We start from the raw sequence: 18,822 nt of genomic DNA, 5'->3' as shown, positions 1-18,822 counted from the left end.
ACCTTTGTTACGTTTTTTCTTACAACTCAATAAATAAAATCTACTGACCTCGGCTTTATTTCTTTAAGATAGGGTCTTACAGTGGAGCCCAGACTGGCCTTGAACTCAGGTTTCTCCTGTGTCAGTGTCCCAAGATCTGGGATTACAGGTGTGTGCCGTCATGCCTGGGTTTCTCCTGTGTCCGTGTCCCGAGATCTGGGATTACAGGTGTGTGCCGTCATGCCTGGGTTTCTCCTGTGTCTGTGTCCCGAGATCTGGGATTACAGGTGTGTGTCGTCATGCCTGGGTTTCTCCTGTGTCCGTGTCCTGAAATCTGGGATTACAGGTGTGTGCCATCATGCCTGGGTTTCTCCTGTGTCCGTGTCCCGAGATCTGGGATTACAGGTGTGTGCCGTCATGCCTGGGTTTCTCCTGTGTCCGTGTCCTGAGATCTGGGATTACAGGTGTGTGCCGTCATGCCTGGCTCCGCCTGACTTTAACTGTCCCTGCCCCTCTTGTTCTCTCCATACACTTGAAGTTTACTAGCTCCACTCACTCTTACATTGAGTGCCGGGCTGTTCTGTCTCTCTCCCTCTCCCTGACTCACATTCTTTCCTCTGGTTCTAATCCTGGCTGTGTGGGGGTCAGCCCCAACTCAGATCTCACATCTGATCTCTCACTCGTTTCCAAGCTTGCATAGCAAACTCACTAGAGCATCTAACTTAACTCTCATGTTCGAGACATTGCTCGAAGCCACCGTTTTTTTTTACACCTTAGATTCACCCCTCCTCTAATGCCTTAGTTACTAATGAATAGAACTCTCCTCTTTCAATCTCTCTTAGATTCAATCTCACCATTTTCCTCACCAAGCGACCAAAGTAGCAGCAAGCTGAATAGCTCTTGCAATTGGGGTTAGAAGCAAACCCCGATACTGTCTACTGGTTTCCATGGTGATAACAGTGTCTTGCTTCCGGGCCTCTTGGTCTCTCCAGGAGTGGTTGATCCTTGGCTTAGCTCAGCTTCCTCCTTCCCCCCTATGCTTCACCTCACAGCCCTGCTTCTGCAAGGTGCTGGATTCCAACTGGGCTCAGTTCAGAGGCTGTCTCTGTCTTGTGTGAAGCCTTCTTTGGTTTCTCTCCGCCTTCCTAAATAAACAGCGTCTTTTCTTCTTCCCTGATATCTGTTCTTACATCACAGCATTGGCCTCCTTCTGGCTGTGTATTAATCTTGCACACCCGCTCTCCTTTAAACCACGCAGCAAGCGCTTTGAGGATGGCAGCTACGCTGGGTTTTGTCTCCATCTCTTTCATAGCACACAATGCAATTTGTTTGTCATCCAGTTATTTAATGAACTTTATTGAGTGACTCATATTTTTGATGCCGAGTGAGTTAGACATAGAGCTTGTTCTCTGAGTGCTCACAGACCACGGGGTGGGGCGGGGGGAGAGGATGGGGGACAGGCAGAAACAGAAGTCAATACAATTCAGTTAGCCAGTCTGTCCACAAGTCTGAAATGAATGTCCGTCCTGTGCCACCTGCCTTGAGTGATGCCAGGGAACAAAACAAATCAACTCTTTCTTTTTATAGAACTTAAACTCTAGTTTTGAGAGAGACTCCATAAGTACATAAGTCATAAGTTCATAGATCTGGCTACACATTAGAAGTCACAAGGGGGTACTTTGGGGGGTTGGAAACCATGTCCCAGCTTCATCCCAGACTATGAAATCAGGGTCACCCAGAATTGGAAACCATGGGCAGAGACAAATCATAGTACAAGGAAGTACCAGCTACCACAGTGTGCTGTGTTAGCTGCAAGGGGGTAGTGTTAGCCACATAGATTGTGTATGTGATGATGGGGGTTTAGGCTTGTTTTTTGGTAATCCCAGAAGGCTTCTAAAGAGCTGACACTGGGGTTAAGACCTAGGTTGCTGAGGAGTGGGCGTGCAAAGCTCTAGGGTTTTCCAGAGTGTTCCAAGCAGAAAGCACAAACACTTTTCTGGAGTAAGGATGAGCTGAGACCACCTAAAGGCACTGTGTGCCCCCTTCCACAGCCGCAGGATGACCCACAGACTTCCTTCTGCTGGAAGTGGCTTTTCAGTCAGCCGAGACAGACTCCAAGGCAGAATGCTTGGCTATGCTGTTGAGTATTTGGCCTGGGTTAGATTTTATTTAGATCAAATTGATTTGCACAGTCAGGAAGACTTCTCCATTTAATTATAGATCTTTCCTACACTGCAATCAACTCAACAGGGCTTGTTGTCTGAAGTAAACACTATCCTTATTGTTTAAAATAACCTTAGATACATGATAACATCTCTTCATTGAAGAAAGAAGAGAAAGCAATGATTTCTGCCCCTAATTGTGTTTGGGGGAAGCAGGAAAAATCCTTACAGAGGAGTCATTCAAGCCACATGGAGTAAAGCACTCCCTTCTGTTAGGAGGGTTGAGTGGCGCCACCCTCACAAGCCAGTTAAGGAGCCTTCAATCTGGACCCTAAACTTCTTGTGTTACTGTTTTCAACTCATCTTTACATTAACCACGTGAAAGAAACTTTTTTTTCCCCCTGCCAGAATATTTTGAGCTTCTGGTGAAGGAAAAAAAAAAGCTGTCGCCTAAACGGAAACAATAGGAAATTTATCTCAAGATTCAGAATCTGTTATTTAGCATCTGGGCAGTGTCCTCAATGAGCTAAACTCTTTTATTCTTGCTGCTCTGATAGCTTCAGCATACTGATGTGCTCTCTCGGGCCAGCTCCCCTTACTGTGTGGAGATGCCTGCTAAAGTCCAAATTAGGGGCAGCTCAGTGCCCGCAGGCACGGCCGAGGGCTGAGTTCCTCTCCTGAAGCTTCTAGTGTGGCTCATTTGTGTCAGTTTCCCAGAGTCATAGAGTCCATCATGTAGTCCAGGCTGGCCACAAACGTGACAACCCTCTTGTCCCAGACTGCTAACTGATGGGGTTACAGGTATACCTGTTACTTACACAACCCTTTTAAAGCTGAAAAGCAGCCTGTGTAGTCACCTGAACACTAGAGAGACACGGGTAGGAATTTCTTAAGTACGAGGCTAGCCTGGGCTACATAGTTAATTCAAGGCCATCAGATGATACAGGGACAAGTCCTGCCCCAATTAAAAAAAAAGGCTGAGGATGCACTGTCCAAGACCCCAAGACCTCAGATGTGCTCCATCGCACTGCAAAAGGAAGAAGAAGAAGAAGAAGAAGAAGAAGAAGAAGAAGAAGAAGAAGAAGAAGAAGAAGAAGAAGAAGAAAAAAAACTCCAGCTGGATTCCCCTCCTGACTCACATATGACCAAGCAGAAGGAACCACTGTGATTGGTTAATTTGGGAGTCTCCTTCCAGGGACCTTGGAACAGCCCAACCTCTGTGAAAAACGTGGTCACCAGAACCCAGAGAAAGGTTCACTACTATTAACAAAAACAGGGATTAGTGGTTGTCAATATATTTTGCTATGATTAGTCCCATTTTGCAATTGAGAATACTGAGACTTGAAGATCAATAACTCCCCCAAACCACACAGTCTGGCCTGAGTTGTTTTCACTTTGAGAGCAACATGCGCGCGCACGCGCGCGCGCGCGCGCACACACACACACACACACACACACAATCAAATTGATTCTCTGTGACTGGTCATGCAAATCAATTTGATCTAAATAAAAGCCAGGCTGGGCTGAGTAATGAGCTTAGCGGCCAAGGACTCGTCTGTCCAACTTAAATGAGAAGGCTGTTTTCTCCTGAGGGGTGTGTTTTGTTGATTCCATCACCTGAAAGTGAGGCCTGGATGGTCGCTGGCATTTCTGATTACACGTTCCTTAGACAACAGGTTCCCATGCTAGCTCTGGGGGCCAGCGTGTGGTTCCTCTGGAGTTCCAGCAGTGCTGTGTTTGTCTCCATGCCTGTTTTCTACTCGGGGGCTGTGTTTCTGGGATGACGTGTGTGCCACGGTAACAGGGAAGAGGACAGGTTTCAGTGTTGTGACGGCTTGTCACTGAGACGTGCTTCTGTGTATGCTCACCCCAGCAGACAGTGGCGGTGGGAGCTCTCTTGACAGTGGATGATGGAGTGCCTCCCACTCTTACATTTGCATTTTTAAACAGGAAAGTACATTCGATGCCTAGAACACTTAATGTCTAATGCCAACACAGCCATGTTCAAGCAGGGCATTCATCTAATCTGTGTCAAGTCATGTAAGAAAAAAAATTACACAGGGACAAAAATCTCACTGCCATTTTTGAAGGTTTCCATGGAGAGAACCTATCTCTTGTCCTTTTTTCTCTCTAGGACTTCATGACTATATTTATGGAACACTGATATCCACAAGTATTATTAAACGATTTCGCTAACAGTTTTATTATTTTTTTCTCCTGTAAGCAAAAGAAAAAGTTGATATTAAACAGCCTTAAGATATTTTCAATAGAAAAATGTAAGGACAGGCAAGAATATCTAGGCCAAAATATATTGGTCCAATCTATCTTTTGTCCCATCCTGAGGTAATCCAGCGTACAGCAGTGTAGAAAAGTATGAGTGCAGGGGTTAGTATTTAGGAGTTAGGTAGTTAATGAAGAATGATGTGGAGTCAGCATCGCCCGGGGAAGTAGCTTAGACTTCTGTGCCCCAGTTTCCTTACCTGACAGGTATAAAGTGTTTATTTGTCATATCCCTAAACTACAGTGATTATTCCGGAAGTGGAGATACTTCATATCCCTGAACTACAGTGATTATTCCAGAAGTGGAAATATTCCTATACCTTATATTGTTACAAGCCTGAAAAGAGCATCTTTTAGTTTAACTGCGGTCTTCTTGCCAATCTTGAGTAGAAAGCCTCATTCCCATGTACTCAGCGTCTGTCCCTGGAGTTTGGAGTCAACCGAGGAAGCCCATTTCCCTGGCATGGAGAGCTGTCGGTGCTCTGACTTAGTGAAGTGTTAATCTCAGATGTGAACTCTTTATCTAGAACTCCATGGACTTATCCATAATCACTTCCAGTTTTCCTCTCGGTTCTTAATAGACTTACACTGCCCAAAGCTGCTTTTGTTAGGTGTGGCCAGAGGCCGGCATTGGCCCAAGTTGGGTAAGCAGCGTGGAACCTGTCATTTGTTGAAAGGTGCTGTAAGAACAATATGCAAACATATTCCCTGGCTGTTGGCAGCGGTGTAAGAACAGTAATAGCTTTGGTTTGAAAGTGAAGACAACAGAGTGAGCTCTCTGCACTGACCGATAATGACTGGAGTGAGAGAGATAAACAGGCTTCGCTGGGTAAACAGTGGCTGTTGCCATGGTACAGTCTTGCCCATTCTGACCGATATACTTTGGCTTTCCCTTAAAACTGTGGGAGCGGTTATTGGCATTAGTACATAGGGGGCAGTTATTGGCATTAGTACATAAAACGTGGACATAATTCTGAAGATGGTGATTTCAAATGCCCACTTTGTGGCGGTGGTGTGTATAAAATGTTACTGAGTGGGCAAGATAATTAAGTTTATCAAGCAATTTGCATTTTAATTTCCTTTTTTTTAAAATTTCCTTTTGAAATAAGGCTTATTTCCGTTTCACACAGAGGAAACTTGTATACTAAAACGGCCAGCATATCTTTCTTTGAGGGAGTTGACAGTAGTACCAGAGTTGGACCTGTGGTGTACTGCACGTGAGGAGAGTTCTACCCTCAAGGGTTCAAAGAGAAGGGAACAGCCAGGCCAGGTCATGGGCGTCTGTCTGGAACAAGCCTCCTTAAGCCCTGTTGTCATGCTCCAACTACAAGCAATGATGCATAGTTCATACATAGCCCTAGGTGATGTCCATTTACTAAACAAAAATCTTCCAGTGTCTGGATTCTTTCATACTTTGAATTTTAAAAATAAATTATTTAACATGGGACATCATTTTAAAATACCTTGATATTAATATTCTTTGGTAACAGTTTGTGCTCACGGATTTAGGTTATTTTGTTTGATATTTCTTACTAAATATTTTATTTCACCTGAGTCTCTAAAACTACTCCGTGGAATACTTGAGTTCTCTAAATTCGGAAGATTTTAATTATCATCCATAGATAAATTCAAACTATTTTCATTGTAAACCTGAAGTAAATAGATTAATCTTGGAACATTGAAGGAACTGATTTGTTCTCTTCTTTCTACTCCTGCTTTTTCTTTCTCTGCCTGCCAGCCTTTCCTCCTTCCCTCCCTCCCCCCTCCCTCCCTCCCTCCCTCCCTCCCTCCCTCTCTCTCTCTCTCTCTCTCTGTCTTTCTCTCTCCATCTTCAAGGGAGGCCTGTTTGATTTTATGGATCCCTCCTCAGAGCAACAGACATGCTAATAAGAGCCCCCCCCCCAAAAAAGCAAGAAAACTTTCAATGGATTTTATAAACCAGTCAGAAGCCTGTGTGTCTGGGGCTTCTGGGGCAACAACCTATGAGTCATTTTAACAAACACACTCATAATCTCATAGTGCATGTGGTTACTATGGTAATTAGGCCTGGTGAGCTGTCTGTCCCTGCAGAAGGAAGGCGGGGAGAAAACCTGTGAACTCTGAGCTTTGACTGTCAGCTTCGGCCTGCCTGCTATGGGAGCCCCAGTTCAGGGTTTCCCTGGAACTCACTGGCACAGTCATCCTGGAGGGACTCCCCGCACCGTCGTCGTTATTGAAGACAAACTAGCCATATTAGTGTTGGGGATTGCGGTTCTCAAGGGAGAAAAAAGGACAAATGGTTTCTTTAGCTAATATATAATTACAGGTAAGTCTCTAAGGTCAACCTGGTGAAACGCTTTGAGTATCTGTGCACAGGGCTCTAATGATCTCTAAAAGGCACCAAGTGTCCCTGGCATATCATTACTGCTGATTATAATGATCGGTTATATACTACCTAGTTAGAGGCTGGCTTTACGTTTCTGACCTGCCGTCTTTCCTTTATTTATGGACTGGGTTTGAGCCCTTTGTATTGGGCAACCATCTTATAATGCAGGCCCATGGGTCTCCAAGGAGACCCCCAAACTTACAGGAGCTCTACCAAATCAGTCCTTGCTCCTAAGGACACCAAAATCAAAGCACACCCTTGCTTGATGGACGTCCAAGAGGTCCTGGAGCTCAGAGAGTGAACTTTGTAAGGTCACTTGTTTCGAGTTTGTTGAAGACCAGCCGAGCCATGAGCTGAAGACGTGAGGGCGCGTGCAGAACTTCCCAAATTCCCCTCCACAGGGCTGGGCGTCCTCTCGCGTGTATTATTATTGCGTGTCGGTTGCAGCTTTATTCTTTAGAGCGTGCCTCCTAAGAGCAGATTTTTAGTTAGACTAAAATCTCCTTATTCCAAAGGCTTGAAATAGAGTGAAATGTGGAAGGTTTGTGCTCCTTGTACAACATTGTTGGCTCTAAACTACACATTTATTTTTATTCTCATAAGCAGAAATAACTACTAACCAAACTTTATCTTAGATTTGATCATCTTAACATTAGTGAATAAAGTTTAACTTGGGCCACTAAGGTTGCTTGAGAGGTGAAAACACTTGCTTCCAAACCTGATGACCTAAATTGGACGCCCTAGCTGGCAAGAGAATCCACTCCTACAAGCTGTCCTCTGACTTTGCAACAAGTACCATGGTGTGCGTGTCCATATTTACAAGTGTGCACACACATTGGAAAAACATGCAAGATAAATACCTTAAAAATATTTAATAAGATGCCGGGCGGGGTGACGCACGCCTTTAATCCCAGCACTCGGGAGGCAGAGGCAGGCGGATCTCTGTGAGTTCGAGGCCGGGCTGGACCGACAGCCTCCAAAACAATACAGAGAAACCCTGTCTCGTAAAAACCAAAAAAAAAAAATATATATATATATATATATATAATAAGAATTTTCTTTGTTTGTTTGTTTTGAGACAGGGTTACTCTGAATTGTTTTGGAGGCTGTCCTGGAACTCGCTCTGTAGATCAGGCTGGCCTAGAACTTAGAGAGATCCGATGCCTCTACCTCCTGAGTGCTGGGATTAAAGGTGTGGGCCACCAACGCCCGTCCCTAATAAGAAATCTTAACTTAATATTTTACGATCATCAGAGAAATTCATGAAGAGCATTAAAGATTCGGAAGTAATAACATTATAAATTATGAATAACGAAGGGAAGAATAGCCCCATTTATTAAGTTGCTGTCAGTTCTAACACAACTGTGCTCACGGTCACACAGGGGACCCCGCTCTCCTGCCAAGTCGCCCATGCCTCTCTTGTCTGTAGTCCTAGATGCTTGCTGCAAGGACCCAGAAGGAGGGGAGGAGGAGGAGGCACGGGGCCACAGCTACATACACTCCCTTTGCAGTTCTGCACCGAACTCTGCTACATGGCTGCACACCTCCAGCAAGGGAGCGGGGAATTAGCCCCTCTTAACACGGGTGGGCATGGAGTCTTTCTCAAAATACCTTAGTCTTACGTACTCACCTTCTTGAGGTGATGCCTGCAGGATAAAACAAGGCACACTAAGCAAAGACATTGTAACATAGCGTTAGGCCACTATTCAAAGAATGCTTGGCTGTAATAATGAATTACTTCAGTAAGGGACTGAAGAGGCAGGCAGCACATACAGTGTGGGTACTTCGGGCAAAGGGATGATTAGTGCCCTGGGTAGGACTGAGGGAATCAGAGTGGCATACTTTAAAACTTATGAATTATTCATCCCCGGAATTTTCCATGTACTCACAGTTTCGGACTGCAAGTAACTTAAACCCGGAAGAGCACAATCTCCAATGGGACTGCAGGATGCACATGCGAAGTTTTATGTTAGGAAACTCGCTGACATTACACTGCAGATGACATTTTGCATTTGTGCCTGTTAAATACACCAGGCATTTTCTCGCCATTTAAATTTCTTGCATCTGGGCTGGGGATGAAGCACACTGATGGAGAGTTTGCCTAAAATGTGCACCCTCCCCAACAAAAAAAGTCTCATAAGTTCCCTTTGCTTAGCAAGTCGTGTTATTGATAATTGGGTTATTTCTAACACTGTGGTAATAATTTCGTCTATGACTTTTGCTAGAATCCAGGAGTGGACTTCCTAGAATGGTAATTGCGAACATGTCCAAGTCCCTTGATAAATGGTACCAATCTGCTTTCCAGAGACTTGTGCCAATTTACGCTGTCAGCAATAATACATGAGTCGGCACCTCAGAGCAACCTCGAGCAGGCTTATTTTCTAAGTCCCACTTAGTCATTGTTATCCCCAGGGGTCAAGCTCTGAAAATAGGTTGTTTTTTGCCCTTGGCTTGTTTTCTTTTCCTTTGCTGTCATTAATCACAAGATAATGATTTTCTTTTTTAATAACTTTGGCTCATTTGAAACCTGCGACCTCTCCTCGCACTCTGGAGAACACAGCTGATTGGACTGAGACATGTATGCATGTGCCAGTCTGACACAGAGTGAGATCTCTGGGGACACAGACGTCCGTTTAGTCCTGAGACCCCATGTGAATTTGATGAATTTGATTCCCACCCTCAGTCCCACTCCCCTTGGTGTAAGATACCTTTTTCTTCTGAGTCAGAAATGAATTAGGAATGGGAAGATGCCCCCTGGGGCTTCGGGTGGGTGCACAAAGACACTAGGCATAATTAGACTGACTCAGTTGGAATTCACAGGGGCACTGGGGAAGAGTGCAGGTGCCTTTAGACCCCAAACAACCTATTAAAGGCTACATGCTAGACACCTTTACAACTACCAGCTATTTCCATCTGCTTAAAGGACCATACACCCACTGAGCACTCTCGCTCCCCTAACACCTAGGGCAAAAGGAAGTAGTCTGCTTTGGTCTTGGTGGGAACCAATCGGCCTAGTCCGGCAGTAGAGTTTAGAACTACCCATCCTAGGGTACACAGCTTCTGCCACCAAGAACTCTGCTTTGCTGGCCATTGTGTTCTCATGGTGGTTTTTGCTGCTGGTTGCTGGGGGTGGGGTGGGTGTGTACGTGGGTGCGTGCGCTACATACATTTCTTAAAAAGAGAAAGTTCTGACATGTAATTCCAGGACTCTCTGCCCTTACACTAGCCACAGTACCTTTGGCCACAGACGTGTCCATTTGCTCACTTAACTACTATAAAATTTGCTATTTCTCTTTTTCTTAATGTATGTTTTCTTCTGCTTTCTACACAGACAGATCTGCCAGTGAGCCTCCAGCCTTGAATATTGACGAGGTAAGAATTCTGAAATACTGTCTTCCTGGCTCATCATGGACCTAACTAAGACTTCGGGAGGGACCACGAAAACATCAGTAATCTTTAGACCAGGACCTTTAAATACGAGATGTGTTTGCAGAAAACAACCCTTTACAGTCTTTAACAATGCTGTTATGCCTCAGGTATTTAAAGAAACCATGGTTCTCTTTAGTGATAGTCAAAATTGGATTTTTACCCAGATTTCCCCTTATCTTCTGAAAAAAAGCCTGAACTGCAGAACATTTGAAGTTGTTGCCTTAATAACAGGATCCCTGTGGTACCAAATTAAGCAATTTCAGACATTAAACCTGTGTGAGACAGAACCTCAGGGTGTTGGTTTGGGAAGGTAAGCCTTGACTTAAAGGGTTGGTTATAGATGTTGCAAAAGCTTAGCAGTGACCAGAACGGCAAAAGATCAGCTTAGTGCTGGTGGGCCTCTTCTGAAAGACCCTTAATTCTGGAGATGAGTTAAATCTGTTCAAAACGGGCTGCAGACTTGAAAGGCCCTGTTAGCCTGACACAGGTGATACTACAGTTTGTCTACCCCAACCCAGAAGGGAAGTTTCTATTCATTCCATCTTAAAGTTCAACTTCATTATGAAAACTTTTCAGCATATGTCAAAGCAGAGATAACTTATAAAAAAAAAAATCCCCATGTCCTCATCATCCGGCATCAGCAGTTAAACTGTGTAGCCACTTGTATTTAGTAGTTGGACTTTCAGTCATTTATTTCCATATGTGTTTAACAGCTTTAGCAAAATGCTAATTAAAGCAGGAAGCCTCTGTGCCTGGCTTAATTGGCTTCTAGAGCTCGTCATTCATTTGTTTCTTCACACAGCAAATATATACTTAGCTTTACCAAGCCCTAGACTTTCCTTGGGCTTCCTTTGGGTCAGGTTTTTTTGTTTTGTTTTGTTTTTTTACTCAAAGTAATGAGGTCCTCAAATTTGGACTTTTGAAATCATCAAATGAAGTTATCCATCAGAGACACATTGACAGAATGAAAAAATGACATTCATCTACAATTTTAACAGTCAAGTGTGAGCATCTGACATATATCACAATTCTAGAAGCCTGCTGAGGGGTGTATCTCTTAACTTATTAATATAGTGGGATTACAAAGACCACGCATAAAAAAAAAAACTTCTTGCAACTCTCTGATCAATCTTTCTGTTTTATCATGAATGTTCCTCCAGCAACCTGCCTCCCTTCCGAGAAAAAGCTCCAAGAGAGCAGGTGTGGTTTCCAACTGAACAATTTTGCCTCCAGCATGCAGCCAGCACGTCTGGCGTTTGTTATATATTTAATAAAAGTGTTGAATGAATGAACAAAAGAATGAATGCCAGATGCCCAGATGCAGGAGCACAAAGAGGGAACCCACACAGGCCACAGTATTGCTAGCTGCCTGGGGGAGTCAGGTGGCATTCGGGGCCCCATGGAGGAGGCGTGATCAGAGTTACTGGCAGGTGGGGGGCGCTGGGCCGGTGTCCCTGTGAAGGAAAGCTTTGAGAAGTGGTGAGATGCCCTCAGTCTGAGGCATAAAGAATCACAGGTCAGAATGCACACAGAGGCCAAAGGGCGTGGCGTGTTCTGAAAACCTTGGGAGATTTAGAGTGGCCAGAGTGGAGCTGACTGAAGAGGAGGAGGAGGGTGGCAGGCCAGCTAAGTGTGGAGGGACTCTGTAGTCTTCTGGGTGGGCAGGCAGAAAAGAATATGCAATGAGAACTTTTCTTGGAAAAGATGATTCTAGAGGCAGCAGAGGAAATGGAAGGAATACATGGGTCTGAGAAGAGTGGGTTGGATCCGGGAGAGCTGACGGGACTGATAATGGAAGTCAGAAGTAAAGGGGAGAAGACATCCGGGACAGCTTCAAAACCTCTCCTCGGGGAGGACAGCTGGGCAGTGGTCGCCAGGCTCCAAACGCAACGAGAGGGAGTAGAATTCAGATCCCAGGAGTGGTTTCATCCACGTGGGTATGCTTGTAGACTGCTTCCTGCTGGACAGCAGCATTGTCCTGAGTTGGGGCTGTCCATCAAGCCCTTGTAGAAAAATATGGTGACACAGAAGCCATCCAGATCGGTTTCATCAGAAGCCTTAGGGGAAAGGCCTGGATATATGTGGTTTCTCAAAGCTCTGCAGATGGTTTTATGATGCAGCCAGGGTTGAGGATCTCTAGTTGAGAGCTCATTTGAACACAGCTTTGTGCGTGCGTGCGTGCGTGCGTGCGTGCGTGTGTGTGTGTGTGTGTGTGTGTGTGTGTGTGTGTGTGTGTGTGTGTGTAAGACCACACAGAACTTCTGCTGCCCTGCAACCAAGTTCTAAGAACCTTATACCTTTTGGGTGAGGGCTGGGTCATCCCAATATTCCTTCAAATATTACTAAGCGCTAAGAATGTTTTGTACATCTTCCAGTGTTCTTTGTATGTTGTGCGGGTATCATGAGAAAAAGTAAGCTGGAACTTTTCAAACCAGTCGAAGCAGGCTGCCCCATGGAGGTTGTTCATGTGTTTGGTGGGACAGTTCTTCATTGTGCTCTTGGTGCTTGTAGCTCATAAAGGGTGGTGGCGTCCTTTCGTCATTGAGGCCTCTGGAATCCTCCTGGGACGCACTGGGAGCTGCTGTGCCTTCACACAGAACTTTAAATGAGTTATTTGGCTTTTGCTGCTTTCCCCTAAACGTGTTTTTCCTTCAGACACAGTTATTGGTCTCAGCAGTCCCTTACCTAAATCGTCTCTGAGTTAATAAACTAAAGAAAGAAACTAAACAGAGTAGACATACAAAAGATGGTGTTGTTTGTACTCTCATGGGGATTTTGAGTAGATTTGGTTTAGCACTAGGTCTGTTTTTTTAAGTCTAAACAGAGAAGCAAATTAGACACTTGGTAAGAAATGGTCAAATATTATGGTTTGAAACAAAATCCTGCTACTTCCAACTCCCACTTTCAAAGCCTGCGACATTGCGCATATTACCTTCAGACCAGGCACAGCTAAATGAATGGGGATAATCTCATAAGACCCGTAATTTAACTGTATCTTCAGAGTCCCTTTATTCAGGTCAGGCTGCACAGTCAAGGACTCCAGGGGATTGAGACATGGACATATTTGGAGGCTGTTACTCTGCCTACCACAGAGGAAAGAGAATAATGGTTCACAACAGTAGAGACGCTTCAGGCAGCAGAGTCGGTAGTACTCCTGAGTGAAAGAAGCAAGTTCTTGTCTTAGCTCTCCAGTTTCTATTCTGTGGGTCCAGGCACTGGAGCCTTTTGCTTTTCTTAGAGTATTTGGCAATGAAGCAAGCAGACAGGTTGAAATCCGGTGTCTCTCCTTTCTTGGCTAAACTGTGGTACTATGGGTGTGGCCTCTGGAGAGGTTGCTGCTTTGGGTGTCTCTCCAGCTCTGAGTGCTTGTCTACTGGTCACAGGTTCCAAGGACTTTGAATAGCACCAAAGAGTGTGAGGGCTTTATTGTAGGCCGCTATGCCTGCCTGCCACATCAGGCACATTTATTAGGCTCTGAAGTGTGGAGACTTGGGAGGGAATGGTATAATATTCAGCATCTCTGTGTAGCTGGCTGTTACAGCCCGTTTCCAGGTGTGTCTCAGTTTCCTCCGCATTACGTGACTCGTGAGTTACCTTGACTCTCTCCACAATCATATTTGGAATTTCTTCTTTCTAAGACTTCTGATCCCCACTAAATAAATTAATTAATCTATTTATGTTTTAAGTCAGGGTTTTACTGTGTATCTTCCCAAATGCTGGGATTTTGGGTGTGCAACCTGGTGTAATTTTACCAAAACTATCTTGGGGCTAAGGATGTAGTTTGTAGAGTACTTTGTCAAGCTCCAATGAAGGCCTGGGTTTGAGCTCTAACAAAACCCTGAAACAGCAGCAGCGCCCTCATTTCAATGTCTACTGGTGTTTTGTGAGTTAACAAGTTCTATAAGAAACAATACAATTACTTAAGCCCAGATTCTTTTATTTTTTTTCAAAAGAGAGATTAGAGAGCACATGCAAATACAGCATCAAAGTCTCTTGTGACCAGGCAGTGGTGGCACACACCTTTAATCCCAGCACTTGGGAGGCAGAGGCAGGCAGATAACTGAGTTGAAGGGCAATCTGGTCTACAGAGCAAGTTCCAGGACAGCCAATGCTACGAAGAAAAACCCTGTCTCAAAACACCGAAACCAAACCTAAAAAAGAAAGAAAGGAAAAAAAAAAAAAAAAAGACTAGTGCTGGTAGCAGGGTTTCCTGTTGGGGAAATGTCCTGGAAAGAAATGGAGGTGACATTTGCATTATTACTAAATGCCATCCCGGTGTTTGCTTTAATGAAAGATGACTGATTTTAACCTTAATTATAAAAACTGATTAAACTTACAGAAGGGAAAAGACACTGCTTCTTCCTGCCTTCAATTCTGGGAAAGGTCTGCATTATAATGCACTCATGTTAAACCCCTAGCCCTCAGTTACTGTCTGTACTGTTTCGTACCTGGGAGAAAATACTAGCCTCAGAGTCATGGTGGTGCTGAATGAGGAAGCTGTTGAAGGGTAAAAGTGGAACATCTTGCTATTAGTTGTCATTGTTAAAATGTGTCCTTCTTGTCACAAGCTTATCAACTAGTCTATCCTCTGCGAAGCTTATCGCAATAAGATGATTTTTGAAGTTTAGCAATTTAAAGTTTCTTGGCTTTCTTCCATCTGCCGTGGGCTAGAAGTCCTTTTAGCACTGTTGTAAGCTTTTACTATCCTGTACTATGGACTGTAATTGGAAATGATAGAACAGAAGAAGTTCAGATGTAACAATTTTAATGAAATGTGAGCAAGGTAGCATATTTCATATATAGAAATATCTTTTATTAAACTATCTCCTTAGACATCCCAAGGGCCATTAATTGATGAGGACATCTTTCAAGGGATCACGAGTAAATGTGGGTTTAATTATGAAATCTTGGGGCCTTAAATTTCTGCCAGATTTAGAGATAACCATTTTAACCTTTCTACAGAGATGTAACTAGGCAACCAATATAGCATTTGGTCTCCGCACAGCACCCGAAGTGTGTAGCCATTGCATCTTTTTCTTTTTAGAAATACTATTTAAATCTCTTCTCTAGCTTTGGCATATGCTGCCATGCAACCTTTATTTTCTTTGAAAATATCATGCACATCCCCAACCTGGGACTCGATGTGGTTCCTAGAAGCCCAGTGTCCCTCTCTAGACAGCCTGTGAACAGTGGCAGTAATGTTGTTGACGGTGGCCACACACACACACTGTGTTTATAATTGAGGTTAAGGTGGTAGGATCACTTAAAAAAACTGTAACAATATTTCAAAAATACTTTTATTATTCCCTTGACAATTTTATATACTGTAGCTTGATCACAACACCCCCATTTCTCCCCTTAGCTTCCCCCAGATCTACTCCATCTGCCTATGCCCTCAGATTCATGCCTTCTTTTTCTTCTTCTTTTTGAAGTAACCTATTGACTCTGATTAGTGCTGTCAATATATTCCTAAGTGTGGGGCCACCGACTGGAGAGTGGTCAGTGTGTCTACCAGGAGCCGCCCCCTGAAGACTGATGCTCTCTCAGTGGCCACCCAGTTTAGTTATGGTGGAGTCTTGTTAGTCCCCTTTCCCATGACTGGCTTCATCTTCGCAGGTCAAACACGACAGTAATAGGTGCTGTGACTTCATGGGTGCAGCGGTCCCGTCATGCCTGGAAGACTCTATTTTCTTCAGTCCTCTCCTACCTCTGGCTCTTACAATCTTCTTGCCTCCTCTCCTATTTTGGTCTCTGAGCCTCAGGGAAGGGCTGTGATATGGATGTCTCAGTTATGGTGGACTTCACTGACACTTGTTCTCCAAGCTTCGATCAATCAATTTGTATGTTAACCATTGTCCACTACACAAACTTCTGTGATGAGGTCTGAGAGCTGTACCAATCTGTAAGGAGAGAGATGCAAACTTAGAGAGCTATTTGCTACTCTGTTTTGTAGAATAATAGCAAAAGTTTCACCCCTGAGGCCTGTAAGCTTCACAACTGTAGGGTCTTGGCCAGACTTATAATACCAGGCATGTGTTTCCTCCTGAGCAAGACTTAAAACCAATCAGAAAGTGGCAGGTTACTCTTATAACATTTGTGTCACTATTGTGCCCACGGGCAGTTGCCACACTGGTGGTCATTATTGTAGTTCCCAGGGTTCCCAGTTGATGACTCCCTCCCTCAGGCAGCCTTCATAGCACCTTCCAGAACTATGAAAGCTCAACATCAGGTCAGTATCAACTTGGTTTTTTCATGCCCTGTGACCAATAGGGAGGAGTAGACATCACTTTTAATGGGGGAATGTGTAAAAGTTAAACCTCTGCCCTCAGTAGAAAGAAGTGAGCATTTTCTACAGCATAATTAATGAAAATAATATGTATCATAGACAACAAAACTGGGGTTTATTCTAATGAACGTGGTTTTACTGTGTATGTGGTGACTAGAAATATCAAGTTTGGTTGATATTAATAAGCAAGAACTTATTGGAGACATTTTATATCTCAAACACTAGGTAGGTGCTGTGTTCCTTTTTGGTTATAATCATGAATTGAGATTTGTAATTAGCATATTATTAATAAAACTAAAGTATTAGAGACGGATGCGAATGAAAAGTAAAGGAGTTTCCTGCCTTGGTTTCTAGCTTCATTGTCAGAGGCGACTGAAGTGAACAGTTTCTGGTATGTGTTGGAGAGACTGTCCCTGTCCCAGTTACTCTGCAGAGACAAGGTGGGCGTGTTACGTAGTACACAGCCATCTGTCCCTCAGCTCCTCTTCTAAGCTAAGTCTTTTCACTTTGAAATGCTGTTTGATTCTTCTTTTTCAAGTGTCCCTTTTAAAACGGCCAGGGCCAGAGGGCTGAGGGCATGGAGGACAGCGGAGGAGTTGGTATAAGCAACAGCCAAGGAGCAGTCTTCAGTGCTCTCTGTAATCTTCATATCGCCTGTAGTGCACCATGTCCCTGCATCCTTTGGGTGACCTGTGACACAGCAACTGCTTAGTTTACAGAAGAGGAAACTGTGGCTCCCGGAGTTAGACAATTTGCCCATGGTCACCAGGTCACATAGCCGAGCACTGGAGACAGGATCAGGATTGACAGTTTCAGCCTGTCCTGGTCAGTATCTTATTGCTGGGAGGAGACGCCATGACCAGGGCAACTCTTATAAAGGAAAACATTCGACTGGGTCTTGCTTATGCTTCATAGGTTTGGTTTGTTATCATTGGGGCGGGGACATGGTGGCGTGCAGGCAGACGTGGAGCTTAAGAAGGAGCTGAGAGTCCTACATTTGGGTTCTCAGAGGACAGGAAGAGACAGAGTCTCTGGACCTGGCTTGAGCTTCTCCTGTGACACACTTCCTCCAAGGGGGCCATAGCTCCTAATGCCATTCCCTAAGCAGTCACATACACGGTCCTGTGGGAGCCATTCTTATTCAGACTACCACGCAGCCTTGAACCAGAGCACACCGACGACCACGAAGGTGAGGTTAACAACACTTCCATGGTTCCTGAAGTGACCGACTCATTCTGATTCTGCCACTGACAAGTTATTTAGGGTAGTGCAAGCTGGGGGAGCCAGCTCTCTCCTTTCAGTTTCCCCAGTGGCTGTTCTGTCCCCACTTTATTTCTTAAGGGAGCTCTGGGTGCAAGATGAGGTCTCAAGCCAAACTGATAAAGCCATACTTTTTCATCCCAAGACCACAAGGATTAGTTTAGAGAACTGGCATGCGACCCACAGGGGCCAGAGAGTTCTTTAGGTCATCCAAAAGATGAGCAGGGAAAGGCCCCATCTTTTCCGCTCTCGAAGCAGTAGGAGTTGTGCCTGGCTACGTTCGGTCTATTCAGAAGATGGAAGCCCAGTGCGCAGTGGGGAGGGGGCACAGAAAGCCAGGGAGCAAGGGAGGAGAGAAAATGGAAAGAACGGAAGAGTAGAGAGACAATGCAGGTTGAAAGAATGCGCTCCAGCATGCTGGAAACAGCTGGGCTCCAGGATCCAGCTGTGCGAGCCAGCACATTCCCACCTTTTTCCTCACTTAATTCAAGCTGTTATTAAAGGAGCTCTGACCGACACCTTCCTGTTCTCTCTCCTGCAAGCTGGGGTTATGGTAGCTCTGGCTGCATCTTAGCTATTGCAAGCAACAACTGAGATACCAAACAGGGAAGCACGTTGTAAGCTGTAAGCAGTGACACAGATACAGGACGGCACTGTTGTTAATGTTACGTTGAACTAGAAGTTGAAAGACTGAAACTACCACTCATTTGGAAAACAAGAAATGAGAGCTTGTGAGCCATCTGCTCTGAAGGAAGCTGCCCAGTTCCCTAGTTTTTCTTCTCGTACCTACTTTCAGAGTCCTTCAAGCTCCACTTGGTGCCCACGATGAGTGCAAGGATAGACCTGAGTTGATCCCCTGGACCTCTCTCCTCTCTTCTGTTACCCTTGCCATGCACCATCACGTTGACGCTCCAACAGTTCAGTCTGTCATCCGAAGAGCTTTGCCAGTTCATGCTAAATAACATTTTGGCCTTATTAAAGAAAAATCATGAAAGAAAATAAAGCTTCAGGCAGCCATTCTCATCTTATCTCTGTTTAGATTGTGTAGGTCATTCTGGGAA

At 44.5% G+C, this 18,822-nt stretch overlaps 1 protein-coding gene across 2 annotated transcripts in view; it reads left to right on the top strand.

Annotated features, from left to right (window-relative positions):
- The window catches only part of Gng2 (G protein subunit gamma 2), a 94,820-nt gene that overhangs the window by 5,846 nt on the left and 70,152 nt on the right, over positions 1-18,822 (top strand). The window contains exon 2 of one of the 2 annotated variants that reach the window (XM_005083570.4): positions 10,118-10,158. The gene's annotated coding sequence lies outside the window, so the exon portion shown is untranslated. The remainder of the gene's footprint in view (positions 1-10,117; positions 10,159-18,822) is intronic. The other variant, XM_013123180.3, reaches the window with a different exon arrangement.

This window comes from Mesocricetus auratus, unplaced genomic scaffold, assembly GCF_017639785.1.
Source record: "Mesocricetus auratus isolate SY011 unplaced genomic scaffold, BCM_Maur_2.0 Super-Scaffold_100053, whole genome shotgun sequence".
NCBI classification, from domain to species: Eukaryota; Metazoa; Chordata; class Mammalia; order Rodentia; family Cricetidae; genus Mesocricetus; species Mesocricetus auratus.
This window is presented reverse-complemented; position numbering and strand designations above follow the sequence as displayed.